The 16701-nt window shown below is 41.6% G+C and overlaps 1 non-coding gene across 1 annotated transcript; it reads left to right on the top strand.

Moving 5' to 3' along the window:
- Positions 1–15633: 15633 nt before the first annotated feature.
- Positions 15634–15706, top strand: TRNAE-UUC (transfer RNA glutamic acid (anticodon UUC)). The gene has a single exon. It is a non-coding gene; the product is annotated as a tRNA-Glu (tRNA).
- The last annotated feature ends 995 nt before the right edge of the window (positions 15707–16701 follow it).

Genomic DNA, 16701 nt, shown 5'->3' with positions numbered 1-16701 from the left:
GATCCCCTGGAGAAGGAAATGGTAACCCACTCCAGTATTGCTGCCTGGAGAATCCCATGGACGGAGAAGCCTGGTAGGCTACAGTCCACGGGGTTGCAAAGACTCGGAAATGACTGAGCGACTTCACTTTCACTTTGCCATTATAGGAGGAATTTCAGCAACAGATGGATAGTTAATTAAATGTCTTTGAAGTACCCTCTAATCTTGAGATCTTGTGATTCAATGGAGAATGACATAATTTAGATGATAATTTATGTACAACCCAAGGGATTATATAGGCCATGCCAGAGGACCCCCATTCCCAATGTGCTAGGAAGTCAATTGATAAGTTGGTGAGCACAGAATCTGAACAAATCTTAATGGAATATTATTAAGCTACAGCAGCAGGATCAGTTGGGCCCTCTGAAAATAAGATTATATCAGCTAATCCAACTAAAACATTCATGACCCAAAACTGAAGTCTCTCTTCCTTAGGCAATGCTGAACATACTAAAAACTTTTTTAGCATCAAATTCCCTTTCTTGTAAATTCTCTAAGAATATTTTTCCTTCTTTTGGTTCTACATATTACAATGTTTTCCCTCCCTCTTTGTTTCACTAGATTATCTTAATGTTTGCATTTCCCAGGCTTATAGACTGACATTACTAAGTGTGACATTGGCTTCTTCCTGGAGACCTCTAGGGAGTATTCAAATGTCATCAGTAACTTATCCATAGTTATGGTATTGATGTAAATAGGCTTCAGTCTTTTTGAAGGATTTCCTGTAGACAGTTGATTCCACCCATCGTAGGTGGATTTTGTAAACTGCAAACACAGAGCCCTTCTCTGACTTGCTGGCTCTCTTTTCTGATCACTTGTCTCTGTTATTGTTTGTCCTAAACTTACTTTCACAGTTATAACTCTTGTATACAATTCCCAGGAATTAATATGTAATGGTCAGTGCTGAATTACTTAACAGTTTAAACATGTACTTGGGACATCCAGAAAAATGTTTTTAAGAATTCTTCTAAGAATTTGATTGTTGGTGTTTCAAAAAGAAAAAAAATTAAGTAGTCATGATGGGGAAAATTGGTACTTTGTTATATTTATTTTAGTGTTTATAAAGGTTTTTAATTCGAATCCATAGAGAATGGTATTGGAATCCTTCTCTTTTATAGCTTAGAGTCTAACAGTATTAATCTGGCCTTGACTGAAGTGTGCAAAAATGAAACATCCCATAGTGATAAAAGGGGTTGATGCATGTGGAATCATTTGAAATCAATTATTTTCACTATGTTAGATCAGAACCAGACTTCACAAAGTGAACATAAAGATAGCATGGTACAGGACTTCCCTGCTGTGGTTAAGAATCTGCCTTCCAGTGCAGGGAACACAGGTTCCATTCCTGGCCCAGGAAGATCCCATATGCCTTGGGGCAACTAAGCCCTAGAGCCACAACTGTTGAGTCCACACAAACTAGAGCCTGTGCTCTGCAACAAGAGAAACCACTGAAATGAGAAGCCCATATACCACAACTAGAAAAAGCCCACATACAGCAACAAAGATGCAGAGCAACCAAAAATAAATAAATACATAAATATTATTTTTAAAAAGATAGCATGTTGTGATGGAACTGGATTTAACTCCCCACTCCACAGTCACAACCAATGCTGCCCTGGAAAGTCTAACTTTTCTAGGACTCAGTTTATTCATCTATAACTTAGTGCTCTGGTTCCTCAGGAAGCAACTGTCCAAGCGGTAACCTACATTGACAGGCAGAAGGTGGGGTGGTGGTAGAAAGAGACAGTGAAGCAGTATGGTATAATGGTTGGAAACACGGATTCCAGAGCCAGTCTACCTGGGTTTGAAGACTGCCTCATTTTACTTTTCCATAAAATGGCTTGTTGTAAGATTCTGAGTTAAAATATATAAAGCATTTAGAACAATGCACTCCATAGTTGCTTACTACTCTGATGATGATGATCCATAAGAAAATATAAGCAGATGCCCTGAATCCAATGGTACTTCCTTTTACTTTTGAAAAGGGGAACAGAAATTATAGTTTAAAGGCCATAATTATATGAACTTTGTAAGATTATAGAAGGTTTGCCACTCCCTTATGTCTGTTAACTTTATTCTCTGTTTCTCCAGGGTAGTTAGCAGATAAACCTTAAAATTAAATGACGTTATGCTTGATTTCAATGTCAGCAAACAAGTAGGGGAGGTGAAGAGACCATGTATCATTCTGCAGCTAGGTTTAGGAAGACAACAACAAAAGAAGAGAAAACAGGTGTGTTCCTGTGGCTACAAGGAAGAAGGAACATAGGGAGCTGACCTAGGCCTGGGAAGGGGTCTGACGACTCGATTATGGCAAGGCTCTTGTGTTTTCTTGTCCTCTCTATTTCCCTCAGAGGACTGTGGTAGGCACCAAGTGACCTTATAACATTGCTTTTTAAGCTGGTAAGTGTTACAAAGACATCTCTTTAATAGCAGTGTGTACTTTCATTTTTACAACTGTTGCATTGGAAAGCTGAACTCAGAAGTGTGAATTATTTATAGACAAACAGGCATATTAAAAATATTAAGAGTTTATTTGAGCAAAAAATGATTTGGATAGAGCAGCACAAAGCCAGAAGTGGTCAGGAGCACTCCACCAACAGGAACTAAGGGAATGACGTATATAGAAAAGGTATGGAAGCAAAGAAAGGATATTATTTGGCCACAGCTTAAAGCCTCATTGTCTATTTGTGATTGGTTATCCTTAAGTTTCTATTTCTTAACACTGAAGCATGTACAGGTATAGGTTTTGATTTGCTCACCTAAGTCACGAAAGCATTAGAGCCACCTCGGTCTAATGGCCTGCTTGTTTAATTAATTTAACAGTATGTAACACGTTCAACTCATTGAACTCAGTTCAATGGTTAAATGCCATTGAAACAATATTTCAGTCTTGCCTTTTCTTTAAAACTGATTACACAAGTTCTGCTTCTTCCAGGAAGTCTTCTCTGAATACCTTAACATTCACATCACACTGTGTTCTAATTTTCATAGCAGAAGTTCCTTTTATCTTCTTACCTCTCCTGTGGCCTGTGAAACCTTCCTTATTTAATCTTTTCTCAATAAATCCTGCCACACCCAAATGACTCCCTAAGGCAGAGTTCAATAAACATTGTCAAGTGATGGTATGGTAGGTGGTATCATGTTCCCCCCAAGACATTCACATTCTAATCACTGGAACCTGTTAATATGCCATTTTACATGGAAAAGAGGAGTTAAGTTTGCAGATGGAATTAAGGTTGCTAATCAGTTGATCTTAAAATAGGAAGATCAGTCTGGATTAGCTTCAGTTCAGTTCAGTTCAGTTCAGTCACTCAATCCTGTCCAATTCTTTGTGACCCCATGAACTGCAGCATGCCAGGCTTCCCTGTCCATTACCAACTTCAAGAGTTTACCCAAACCCACGTCCACTGAGTCAGTGATGCCATCCAACCATCTGATCCTCTGTCGTCCTATTCTCCTGCCTTCAATCTTTCCCAACATCAGGATCTTTTCAAATGAGTTAGCTCTTCGCATCAGGTGGCCAAAATACTGGAGTTTCAGCTTTAACATCAATCCTTCCAATGAATACCCAGGACCAATTTCCCCTAGGTTGGATCTCCTTGCAGTCCAAGGGACTCTCAAGAGTCTTCTCCAACACCACAGTTCAAAAGCATCAATTCTTTGGCGCTCAGCCCTCTTTATAGTCCAACTCTCACATCCATACATGACCACTGGAAAAACCATAGCCTTGACTAGACGGACCTTTGTTGGCAAAGTCTGTCTCTGCTTTTGAATATGCTGTCTAGGTTGCTCATAACTTTCCTTCCAAGGAATAAGCGTCTTTTAATTTCATGGCTGCAATCACCATCTGCAGTGATTTTGGAGCCCAAAAAAAATAAAGTCAGCCACTGTTTCTACTGTTTCCCCATCTATTTGCCATGAAGTGATGGGACCAGATGCCATGATCTTCGTTTTTTGAATGTTGAGCTTTTAGACCAACTTTTTTCACTCTCCCTTTTCACTTGCATCAAGAGGCTCTTTAGTTCTTCCTCACTTTCTGCTATAAGGGTGATGTCATCTGCATATCTGAGGTTATTGATATTTCTCCTAGCAATCTTGATTCCAGTTTGTGCTTCTTCCAGCCCAGCATTTCTCATGATGTACACTGCATAGAAGTTAAACAAGCAGGGTGACAATATATAGCCTTGATATACTCCTTTTCCTATTTGGAACCAGTCTGTTGTTCCATGTCCAGTTCTAACTGTTGCTTCCTGACCTGCATACAAATTTCTCAAGAGGCAGGTCAGGTGGTCTGGTATTCCCATCTCTTTCAGAATTTTCCAGAGTTTATTGTGATCCACACAGTCAAAGGCTTTGGCAGAGTCAATGAAGCAGAAGTATATGTTTTTCTGGAACTCTCTTGCTTTTTTGATGATCCAGCGGATGTTGGCAATTTGATCTCTGGTTCCTCTGCCTTTTCTAAAACCAGCTTGAACATCTGGAAGTTCACGGTTCACATATTGCTGAAGCCTGGCTTGGAGAATTTTGAGCATTACTTTACTAGCGTGTGAGATAAGTGTAGTTGTGTGGTAGTCTGAGCATTCTTTGGCATTGCCTTTCTTAGGGATTGGAATGAAAACTGACCTTTTCCAGTCCTGTGGCCACTGCTGAGTTTTCCAAATTTGCTGACATATTGAGTGCAGCTCTTTCACAGCATCATCTTTTAGGATTTGAAATAACTCAACTGGAATTCCATCACCTCCATTAGCTTTGTTCATAGTGATACTTCCTAAGGCCCACTTGACTTCACATTCCAGGATGTTTGGCTATAGGTGAGTGGTCACACCATTGTGATTATCTGGGTCTTGAAGATCTTTTTTGTACAGTTCTTCTGTGTATTCTTGCCACCTCTTCTTAATATCTTCTGCTTCTGTTAGGTCCATATCATTTCTGTCCTTTATTGAACCCATCTTTGCATGAAACATTCCCTTGGTATCTCTAATTTTCTTGAAGAGATCTCTAGTCTTTCCCATTCTATTGTTTTCCTCTATTTCTTTGCATTGATCGCTGAGGAAGGCTTTCTTATCTCTCCTTGCTATTCTTTGGAACTCTGCATTCAAATGGGTATATCTTTCCTTTTCTCCTTTGCTTTTTGCTTCTCCTCTTTTCACAGCTATTTGTAAGGCCTCCCCAGACAGCCATTTTGCTTTTTTGCATTTTTTTTTCTTGGGGATGGTCTTGCTCCCTGTCTCCTGTATAATGTCATGAACCTCCGTCCATAGTTCATCAGGAACTCTATCAGATCTAGTCTGATTAGTTTAAAGGCCTTAATTGAAAAGACCCTGATGCTGGGAAAGATTGAAGGCAGGAGGAGAAGGGGAGGACAGAGGATGAGATGGTTGGGTGGCATCACCAACTCAATGGACATGAGTTTGAGCAAGCTCTGGGAGTTGGTGATGGACAGGGAGGCCTGGGGTGCTGCAGTTCATGTGGTCGCAAAGAGTCAGACACAACTGAGCGACTGAACTGAACTGAGTCTGGATTATGCAGATGGTCATAATGTAATCACAAGGATCCTTAAAAGTGGAAGAGGGAGGCAGAAGAAGAGGTCAGAGTGATGTGATATGAGAACACAGCTCTATACTCCTGGCTTTGTAGGTGAAGGAAAAAGGCCAGGAGCCAAGAAATATCGGCAGCCTCTAGAAGCTGGTAAAAGGCAAGGAAATGGGTTCTTTCCTAGTGTTACAGCAGGCAGCTAGTTAGGTATGATCAGAGAAATGGGGGCAGGGGCAGGTGGCAGGAAATCACACATCTTGTAAATAGTGAGGATCCACAGGCAGACAGAGGAAAGCAGGAATTTTCAGACTGACAGGAAACCACACGTTTTGGGTGATTAGAGTTCCAGTAGCAGACAGCGAAAAGTGGAGAAAAGCAGGAGTCTCCTGAGTCTGAATGGAACATTTTTACTCCTTATGCTCTCATTACAGTAAGATTAGCCTTGCAGATAAGATGTATTTCTGATCTAAGCTAAACGAGGACAAAAATCCCTCCTCCCCTCAGGGAAATGGAGCTGGGATGAAAAGCCAGGACAAAGACCCCCAAACTCCTCCTTCCCCAGTGAATATTCCACCCCTTCAGTTGTAATCCTCTCATTTCCCCACTTGTCAAAGAAACCCAAGGCAGCAGGTCCTCACCTGTCTGACTGCTCTCCCTCTTAAGAGCCTATCCTTCCTTAAATAAACTTTCACTTTATTCTCTTAACCTCTACTGCTTATCTCTGAATTCTTTCGTGATGAACAAAGAACCTTAAATTCACCAGGCACACTAGAACCTACAGAAAGGAATCCAGTCCTGCCAAAACCTTGATTTTAGCCTATGGGACCTATTGCAGATTTCTAACATCTGAAACTGTAAGATAATAAATTTGTGTTGTTTTTAGCCACCAAGTTTTTAGTACTATGTTACAGTAACAACAGGAAGCTAATACAGATGGCAAGAAATGCTATTCCTGTGACTGTATTCACTGGTTCTGAACTTCCTACTCTGCCTGAGGCAGAAAATAAAGCCTAAGTTTTCAGAACTAAAGGTTGATAGTCCATAGTCTCAAGAATTAACATGTGCTGTGGGGCAGATGAGCTAGAACTGTTTTGTTTGCAAGTAAAGCAAGATGTTAATGATTGGTCTTTTTAATATATGTCAACTAAAAATAGATGCACAGCTTGAGAGTTGTGAATTGCTTTATTTGGGCCAAAATGAGAACTGCAGCCCAGTAGTCAAAATATGTATGATTTTATTTATTTTTGGCTGTGCTGGGTTTTTGCTTCCGTGTGGGCTTTTCTCTAGGTTCAGCGATCAGGGGCTACTCTCTAGTCGTGGTGTTCGGGCTTCTCTTTGTGGTGGCTTCTACTGTGGAACCCAGGCTCTAGGGCTCTCAGACTTTCGTAGTTGTGGCACATAGTCTCAGTAGTTGCGGTTCCCAGGCTGCAGAGCACAGCTCAATTGTGCTTGTGGTGCACAGGTTTAGTTGCTCCAAGGCATGTGGGATCTTCCTGGATTAGGGAACGAACCCTCATCTATTGCATTGGCAAGTGGATTCTTAACCACTAAGCCACCATGGAAGCCCAGTGATTTGGTCTTTTTAACAAGGAAATGCAACTGCTTTTTAAAAAACCATTCTAGGTATAAGGAAATGCTCTCAGAACAGGATGCAAATTTTGGCTCTCCCTTCCAAAGAGTACAAGATGAGATTATCTAAAATTTGAAGACTGAGACTTTCTTGCTGTCAAGAAAATGGTTTTTCATTGTTAAGGACATAGACTCTGGTTTGAAGTTCTTTACCATGGGTCATCAAAGTCTCTTGGTAAAGAAAACAGAACTGGGCTTTGGATGGAAAGGAAGTATCTGGAAACCTAGGGAAGATCTGGAGTGGGGAAGACAAGGAAAAGAATTGCTGGATAGGTTAGGGAAGAAAAAGCAGGAGAAAAGGGTGGCACAGGGAGGGGTGGCACAGGTGCTCAGAAGTTCAATCCTAGAGCGGTGTCCTCAAGTCTATAACTGCTCGAGTAAACTGAGAGACATGCCTTGCTAAAGAGCATCGGTCCTCCAGTCTGCGCATGGGCAAGAACATGACTCTGTCCTGCCAAGTGCTTTACTGTCATCTGATCAACCTATTGGAGGGAGCAATACTTGAACTTAAAAAAGATTTGTGTCTGTGTCCCTAGGGGCTCAGATGGTAAAGAATCTGCCTGCAGTACAGGAGATACAGGTTTAACCCCTGGATCAAGAAGATCCCCTGGAGAAGGGAATGACTATCCACTCCAGTATGCCTGCCTGGAAAATCCCATGAAGAGAGGAGCCTGGAGGGCTACATTTCAGGGCGTTGCAAAGAGTCGGACACGACTGAGCCTCTAACACTTTCACTTCATTGATAAAATAAACATGACATTAAAATTCACCATCTTAACCAGTTTAAAGTGCACAACTCAGTGGCATTTAGTACATTCACAATGTTGTGCAAATCGTCACCAGTATCTAGTTCTGGAGAATTTTTGTCACCATGAAAGGAAACCTTGTGCCAAGTAAGCAGTCAGTCTCCATTCTTGCCTTCCCTTAGTCCTTAGTGATTGCTTTCTGCTCTCTGGTATCTTCTTTCTGACTCTATGGAGTTGTCTGTTCTGGACATTTCATATAAATGAAACATTACAGTATGTGTTTCAGGGAAGAGCCAATTCTCACTCTATATTGGAACTGTTTCTTTGACTTGCTTTTCATTGCTTTTGTTATTATGCACATGCATGCTAACGGTCGTGTCTGACTCTTTGCAACCCTATGGGCTGTCCACCAGGCTCCTCTGTCCCTGGGATTCTCCAGGCAAGAGTACTGGAATGGGTTGCCATGCCCTCCTCCAGGGGATCTTCCAGATCCAGGGATTAAACCTGCATCTCTTACGTTTCCTGCATTGGCAGGCAGGTTCTTTACCACTAGCACAACCTGGGAAGCTCGTACATAATAGCTTGCCTCAGAGAATCCTGCCCCTCTGCCTGTTAAAGTGCCTTTGTTCAGTGCACACAGAGATAATCTGACCCTGCCCACCTGTGAATGACTGCAAGAAAGAAGACATTAACATATCCGTTCCCCAAGGCTTGCCATTCTAGAAGTTATTTGCAGGATTAATGGCCTTTTAACTTTATTTTCTCACCTCCTTTCATCTCTGTTCTATAAAAGAACTTGGCATCCAGACCCTGACAAGGTGGTTATTTTTAGACTTTAGTCTACCATCTTCTTCATCAGCCAGCTTTCCAAATAAAGTTGTTATTCTTTACCTCGACAGGCTTCCTGAGTAGCACAGTGGTAAAGAATCTGGCTGCCAATGCAGGAGATGCAAGAGACACGGGTTCAATCCCTGGGTGGGGAAGATCCCCTGCAGAAGAAAACAGCAAGCCACTCCAGTATTCTTGCTTGGAAAATCCCATGGACAGAAGACCCTAGGTGGGCATGGGGTTGCAAAGAGTCAGACACAACTGTTGCAGGAAGGGGGACCCCTTCCAGGGTCCAAAAGTGGGCTCTTGTCTAACACTCGGAAATGAATTGTGTGTCAGACACGTGTGCTGACAAAGCAAGAGATTTTATTGGGAAGGGGTGCCCAGGCAGAGAGCAGTAGGGTAAAGGAACCCAGCAGAACTGCTCTGCCATGTGCAGTCTTGGGTTTTATGATGATGGGATTACAGAGTCCTTCCTGGTGGTGCATGCGTTGCTTACGTAAAATGGACACCAGCGAGAAAGATTCTGGGAGGTGGTTGGACATGCGGTGTCTCCTTTTGACCTTTCCCAAACTCTTCTCGTTGGTGGTGGCTTATTGGTTCCTTACCAGGACCTCCTGTCATAAAACAACTCATGAAAATGGTTACTATGGTGCCTGCTCAGGGTTGGTGGTTTCAGTCAGTGTGCTTCCCCTAACACAACCGAGCGTGCATGTCTTTCCTAAATACCTCATCTCCTTGGTTAATTGGCCTGGTGTATGGTGAGCTGAGCTGGCTTGAACATATGTAACGTATGTGACTTTTGTGACTGGCTTCTTTCACTTAGCATAAGGTTCCAAAGATCGTCCATATTGTAGCATATATCAGGACTTCATTCCCTTTCCTTAATGAATAATATTCTGTTGTATGAATATACCACATTTTGTTCATCCATTCATCCACTGATGGACATTTGGGTTACTTCTACCTTTTAGCTATTGTGAATAGTGCTGCTATGAACATTTATGTACAAATTTTTGTCTGAACACCTGTTTTCAATTCTTTTGGGTACGTACTTAGTAGTAAAATTGCTGGGTCATGTGGTAATTCTATATTGAACATATTGAGGAACTGCTAAACAGCTTTCCACAGTGGCTGGACCATCTCACTTACAATAAAACTTTGCTAGGGAATGTAACGCACAGTATGATAATTATAATTAATAATACTGTATTGCATATTTGAAAATTGTTAAAAGAGTATATCTTAAAAGTCCTCACCACAAGAAAACAAAAATTCTAACTATATATGGTAACCAGTGTTAACAAGACTTATTGTGGTGATCATTTGGCAATATATACAAATGTTAAATCATTGTGTTATGCATCTGAAAATAATATGTTATATGTCAATTATACCTCATTAAAAAAAAAAAAGATTTTGCTCTGTCGTTAACCACCTATCCTATGCAGATATCTCCTCACAATACCCACAAACACCCCTTGTTCGGGAACTACTCTTTCACAAGTCTCTCATGCTCCTACAAATATTGCTATGCCAAAAATGCAAGGTCCTGACCTGCTCTTTACCGAGGCCATTTCTGAGTCTTATGGCAGTGAGCAGCCTTGAGAGATGAGTTAATATCTCCCCACAGACAAAGAGTGGCCTTGATTCTGCCTGCTATAAATCAATAAATCCCCCAAGCTAAGTGTTCCTTGGCCACAAAGCAAACCCATGTCATGTATAGCATCAGCCTGGCCCTCCCTTACCCTGCTTATGTCTCCCCTATGGGTCCTGAGAGGCGTGGGGAACTCACAAAAACCAGCATAAAGTTCATGCTGCTTGCTGTGTCATGAATAATAAATTCCTCTATCTCTGACCAGAAGTCTCTTGTCTTCACCAGCATCCACGAAACAGTCTCACTTGTTAGCTTGTAAGGTAAAATCCCTGCCCTTTCAGTTCTTAAAACTTATAAGCCTTGGACATCTATTTAGGTAGTAGAGGTAAATTTCTGCATCTGCTCTGGGAGAAAATACAAGCTGATCAAGCTTAAGCCCCAGGGCTGGGACAGAGCACTTTGGTATTTTAAAATGTCTTTCATGAACTATTATTATTTAACCATAGAAGTCTTGCATATTTTTCTGTATGTTGATTCCTAATTGTTCATATTTATTATTGCCTGATATTTTGAATATTTTAAATTTCATCTTTAATCTGTTTGTCATCTATATAGGATTCAATTGGTATATTTATTTTTACCCAAGAGCCTAGCTCAATTCTTTTTAATTCTAATAACTAAACTGGACTTTCTTTTAGACTTTACAATTTAAAAATTAATGAAGTTCAGGCATCTTGTAAGAAAAATCATTATTAATTAATGCAAGTTGAACAATATTTTTCAAAATATAAGGTCTACTGAGGGAAATGTAAAGAAAGAAGTCCTAGGTGATAAAAAGGTTGTGATCAACCAAACTATGCTATCAGATCTTGATGACTTGCATGCATCAAAAAATGGAATTTGATATTTATTGGATATCTCTTCTACAGAAGGTGTAAGGAAATCAAAGATGAATAAGACATAGTCCCTTTCTTCAAGGAGCTCACAGTGTAGCAAGAAGGATGGAAGGAATGTCTTTAATGTTTTATTTATGCAGAAGCCACCAACTTCACAATCTACCATCATTATCCCTCCAGGCTACAGTGTTTTTTTTTTTTTTTCCTTTGTTATTGCTTCTTTTCTCACTCCTCTGATGCAAAGAACAGAAACCAATTCAATGCATGGCAAGAAAAAAAGAGGCCCTATTTTCAGGTGTTATCTTCTCTGTTCTTTTTGTGGATTACTTTTCCTCTCATCTCTATATCTATTCTGTTCCCTCAGCAATATTTCTGAGAACAGAATTTGATTGGCCCAGCCTTTCTTATGCTACAGGCCAGGTGTGATAGCTGGCCATTCTATTAGATGAGATTACTTATCCTTGGGTTATATGATCATCTGATCAATTAATGTGATTATTAGTGCAGGATAACGGTCACTGAGGCAGAAGGACAAGTGGCACAGTGGTAAAGAATCCGCCTGCCAATGCAGGAGACACAGGAGATGAGGGTTCAAGCCCTGGGTTGGGAAGATCCCCTGGAGGAGGGCATGACAATCTGCTCCAGTATTCTTACCTGGGGAATTCTATGGACAGAAGGGCCTGGTGGGCTACAGTCCATGGGGTCACAAAGAGTCGGACATGACTGAGAGAATAAAATACAACAACACGGTGTAGGTAGAGCAGGCAATCATTTACATCTCTAGTAGGGCAAATTTATCTCTTGAGGAGCCCATTTTTGTTTTTATAAATGAGCATGAGAATAAGCTACCCTATAAAATACTTTGTGCTGTGGTTTGAAGGTTTAAATAATTTCAGATAACTAATTTCAATTCTACCAAAATAAAGAAATTACAGAAAAATTATTGGGTGAAATATTGGTCAAATATTATCAGGATCCTTTAAGCTTCAGTAAACACCAAATAATGTATTGTCATACACTGGGAAACTTCACTCAGATTTCTGTTGCTTCTCTTGCTATGGAATTGCAACTCCTTTGTACATAAATGTGAAATAGACACTAATATGACAGGTTCATGGTTCTACTTCTAAAATAAGAAAATGCTGCCTTTAATGAGACCAAAGCAGATGACAGGTACAGGAGAAAGTAAATCAGGTTGACAGTCTCCTATGTTGTATAATTTTTTTTTCAGAAATTCAAAATGATATTTCTCTTCCCTATCCTACTAAAATAGCTTTTTTATTAGTCTGTCATAGGACAAGAATTCTTACAATTGGAATTATTCCTTTGGGGAAAACTATGTTCTCGGAGGCTGTGACTAAATTCCACTGTTATCTTGTGTTGAAGAAGGGGTGGGGGATGGGCCCTCTGCTCTAGGGAGAGAGGGGAAAGTTACTAATCAGCCCACTATCACCTGTAACTTGTATTTTCACAGAAGGTAGGGTCCACTGAGAAAGGGACCTATTACAGGTCCCTGGGGCATCTGGCAGTAAGGAGTAGTTAGAATGGAGCACTGCAGCAGAGGATTCCGGAAAACAAGGGTGCATTGGCTGTTCAGAGGTGGGCTGAAGCCAAAGTGAATGTGTGAAGTCCCACTTAATCCACCTATAATACCCTCTCCACGCCTACTGAATCAGAATTTTCATTCTGACAGGATCACCAGGTGATTCATGTGCACATTAAATTTGAGAAGCAGTGCTCTACAGAGTCTGCAACCCACAAGGGCTCAAATATTTAAGCAGGTTTGGGAACAGATTAAATGAAAAAAAAAAAATCAGGGCACTGATCTCGCAAGACAGTTTAATCAGATTCCTTTCTTGTCCTTTAAGAAATGGTTTAGAAACTGAAAGACTTCCCTGGTGGCTCAGATGGTAAAGCGTCTGCCTACAACACGGGAAACCCGGGTTCAATCCCTGGGTTGGGAAGATCTCCTGGAGAAGGAAATGGCAACCCACTCTAGTACTCTTGCCTGGAAAATCCCATGGATGGAGGAGCCTATTAGGCTACAGTCCATGGGGTTGCAAAGAGTCGGACACGACTGAGAGACTTCACTTTCACTTTAGAAACTGAACCTCCCTCTGCTCTTGCTTGACTCTTGCCAGATCATAAACGATACACACTCCCTTTTTTTATAACAGGAAAAGCCTGAGTTTAGGTGAATAAACATCAAAGATTCTGGCTTGGAGTCATCTTTTGATCATTAAGGAAATAGGAAAACAAACAATTTAAAAAAAACCCAAGGGACTTTGTTTAGATATCATTTTATCTCAGTGCCTGTCAGAGGTCATACAGCTGAGAGCTGGGAGATACCTGACAGGTCAGATCTCAAAGTGGACTGTTCTTTTTAAAAGACAAACAAATAAAATAAAGAACAAAATATAGCCATTTCTCTGACTTAAGGCTGTTAAATCTAGAAATCTCAGTTGGAAGGTAACTTAGTTCCTTAGCCTTTTCTGAGCAAACTGATTCAATGAAAAGGGATCCCCTACTTTTCCCAAGGTGGCACTAGTGGTGAAGAACCCACCTGCCAATGCAGGAGACTTAAGAGACACTGGTTCAATCCCTGGGTTGGGAAGATTCCCTGGAGGAGGGAATGGCAACCCACTCCAGTATTCTTGCCTGGAGAATCCCATGGATAGAGGAGCCTGGTGGGCTACAATCCATGGGATCACAAAGAGTCGAACAGGACTGGGCGACTTAGCACACAGAATGAAGTCCAGCTAGGCCTGTTAATGTGTGCCTACTAGAAGTGAAGGCTCCCCAGGTGGCGCTAGTGGTAAAGAATCTTTCTGCCAATGCAGGAGACTTGAGAGATGCAGATTTGATCCCTGGGCTGGGAAGATCCTGTGGAGAAGGGCATGGCAACCCATTCCAGTATTCTTGCCTGGAGAATCCCATGGACAGAGGAGCCTGGAGGGCTACAGTCCATGGGGTGACAAATTGTAGGACACGACTGAAGTGACTTAGTATGCATGCATGCCACGTGCTATACAGCAGCATGCACTAGAAGTGAAAAGAACTAGCCAGGCTGGAGACAGAGCATGTGGTAGACAATCTTTGAGGAAAAACTGAAAGTGTGCCTCTGCCTTGGAACTGCCCTCTCTCCACTCTGATTTTTTGCTGCCCTCAGGTGGCTTTCTGGTAGTACAAATGGAAGGAAAAAAAGGTAACTTTGGGGGAGAGGAGGAATATTATTTTGCTGTTTTATAATTGGATAATAAGTTCATTTCAAGGAGGAAATTAATATCTTGGTGTAAGTTCCATTTTCCCAGGGAAAACTTGATTCTACTGAGCTTTCCAGAGACTAAATCAGAGAATCAACAAAGTGAGCATTTGCTCATTCAAATGTTCACTCAACAAACATTTATTAAATATTTACTTTCTAATAGCCATTGTGTTAAGAGCTGATGATACAACAGTAAATAAGATGGACAAACTCCCTGTCCTTATGGAACTTATATTCTGATGGGAAAGACAAATTAAAAATAAAAAGAGGACTTCCCTGGTGGTCCATTGGTTAAGAATCTGCCTGCCAATGCAGGGGGCATGGGTTTTATCCCTGGTCCAGGAAGATTTCACATGCCATGGGGCAACTAAGCCTGTGTACCACAACTACAGAAGCCCTCATGCCTAGAGTCAGTGTTCTGCAATAAAAGAAGCCACTGCAGTGAGAAGCCTGCACATCGAATCTAAAGAGTAGCCCCCACTCACCGCAACTAGAGAAAGCCCATGTGCAGCAAGGAAGACCTCAGTTCACTCACTCAGTCAGGTCCAACTCTTTGCGACCCCATGGATTGCAGCACGCCAGACTTCCCTGTCCATCACCAACTCCCAGAGCTTGCTCAAACTTGGTGATGCCATCAAGTCAGTGATGCCATTCAACCATCTCATCCTCTGTCGTCCCCTTCTCCCCCTGCCTTCAATCTTTCCCAGCATCAGGGTCTTTTCCAATGAGTCAGTTCTTCACATCAGGTGACCAAACAAGTGCAGTCAAAAATTTTTTTTAAAGTAAAAATAAATATACCAGGTAAAGATGAGTGCTATGAAAAAAGTTGAAGCAGGGAAAGGAGTAGACAATGATGTGTGTGGTAGAGGGGTTTTTTTAGCTAGGATGATCAAGGTAGACCTCTTTGAGGAGGTGACATTATGAGATGACACTTGTGTGCTGAGAAGGGAACAGTTGTGCTTCTTTGGGGTTCTAGAGGGAGAACTAGTACATATAAAGGACCTGAAGTAGAAATGAGCTTGGTGTGCTAGAGGAACAAAAAGAAGGCCAGTGTTATGGGTTGAATTGGGTCTCCTCAAAAATTCAATGCAGGGGAATTCCCTGATGGTCCAGTGGTTAGGACTCAGCACTTTCACTGCTGAAGGTCCAGGTTCAATCCTTGATCAGGGAACCAAGATCCCACAAGCCTCAAGGATTGGTATATATATATATATGCAGATGCCCCAGTACCTCAGAAAGCAAATTTATTTGGACGTAATTTGTTAAGAGGACATCATACTGGAGTAGGGTGAACTTCCAGTCCAATATGACTAATGTCATTATAAAAGGGAATTTGAACGCAGACATGCACACAGGGAGAACACATGTGAAAATGAAAACAGAGATTAGAGTGATGGTTCTATAAGCCAAGGAATACCCAAGATCGCCAGCGAACCACCAGAAGCTAGGGGACAGGCATGGAACAGATTCTTCTTCACAGCTCTGAGAAGGAAAAAACCCTGCCGACATCTTGAACTAGAACTTCTATCCTCCAGAAGCATGAGACAAACTTCTGTTGAAACCACTCAGTGTGTGGTGTTTTGCTATGGCAGTCCTAGCAAATGAATGCAGCCCTGAAGAGGACTGAGAGAAGAGGGTAAGCAATGAGTTCAGTTTTTATGCTCAGTAATGTCCATCTCTTGGTGACCCCATGGACTATAGCTTGCCAGGCTCCTCTGGCCATGGGATTTCCCAGGCAAGAATACTGAAGTGGGTTGCCATTTCCTCCTCCAGGGAATCTTCCTGACCCAAAGATTGAACCCATGTCTCTTGCATCTCCTTCATTGCCAGGGAAATTCTTTACCACTAGTGTCACCTGGGAAACCCCTTGTGTTAGTAGCTCAGTCATGTTCAACTCTTTGTGACCCCATGGACTGTAGTCCACTAGGCTCCTCTGTCCATGGGATTCTCCAGGCAAGAATACTGGAGTGGGTAGCCATTCCCTTCTCCAGAGGATCTTCCCTAACCAGAGATCAAACTTGGGTCTCCCACATTGCAGGCAGATTCTTTACCATCTGAGCCACCAGGTAAGCCCCTAGAAAGGCAGGTAAAAGTCAGATTATCTAGGGACATGCAGGCCTTTGCAAATGTGATGGCAATGGACTTAAACCCATTGTTTTTGGTAGA

Source organism: Bos javanicus, chromosome X (genome assembly GCF_032452875.1).
Source record: "Bos javanicus breed banteng chromosome X, ARS-OSU_banteng_1.0, whole genome shotgun sequence".
Lineage (NCBI taxonomy): Eukaryota > Metazoa > Chordata > Mammalia > Artiodactyla > Bovidae > Bos > Bos javanicus.
The sequence above is the reverse complement of the archived record's forward strand: the minus strand, read 5'-3'. Positions and strand labels throughout refer to the sequence as shown.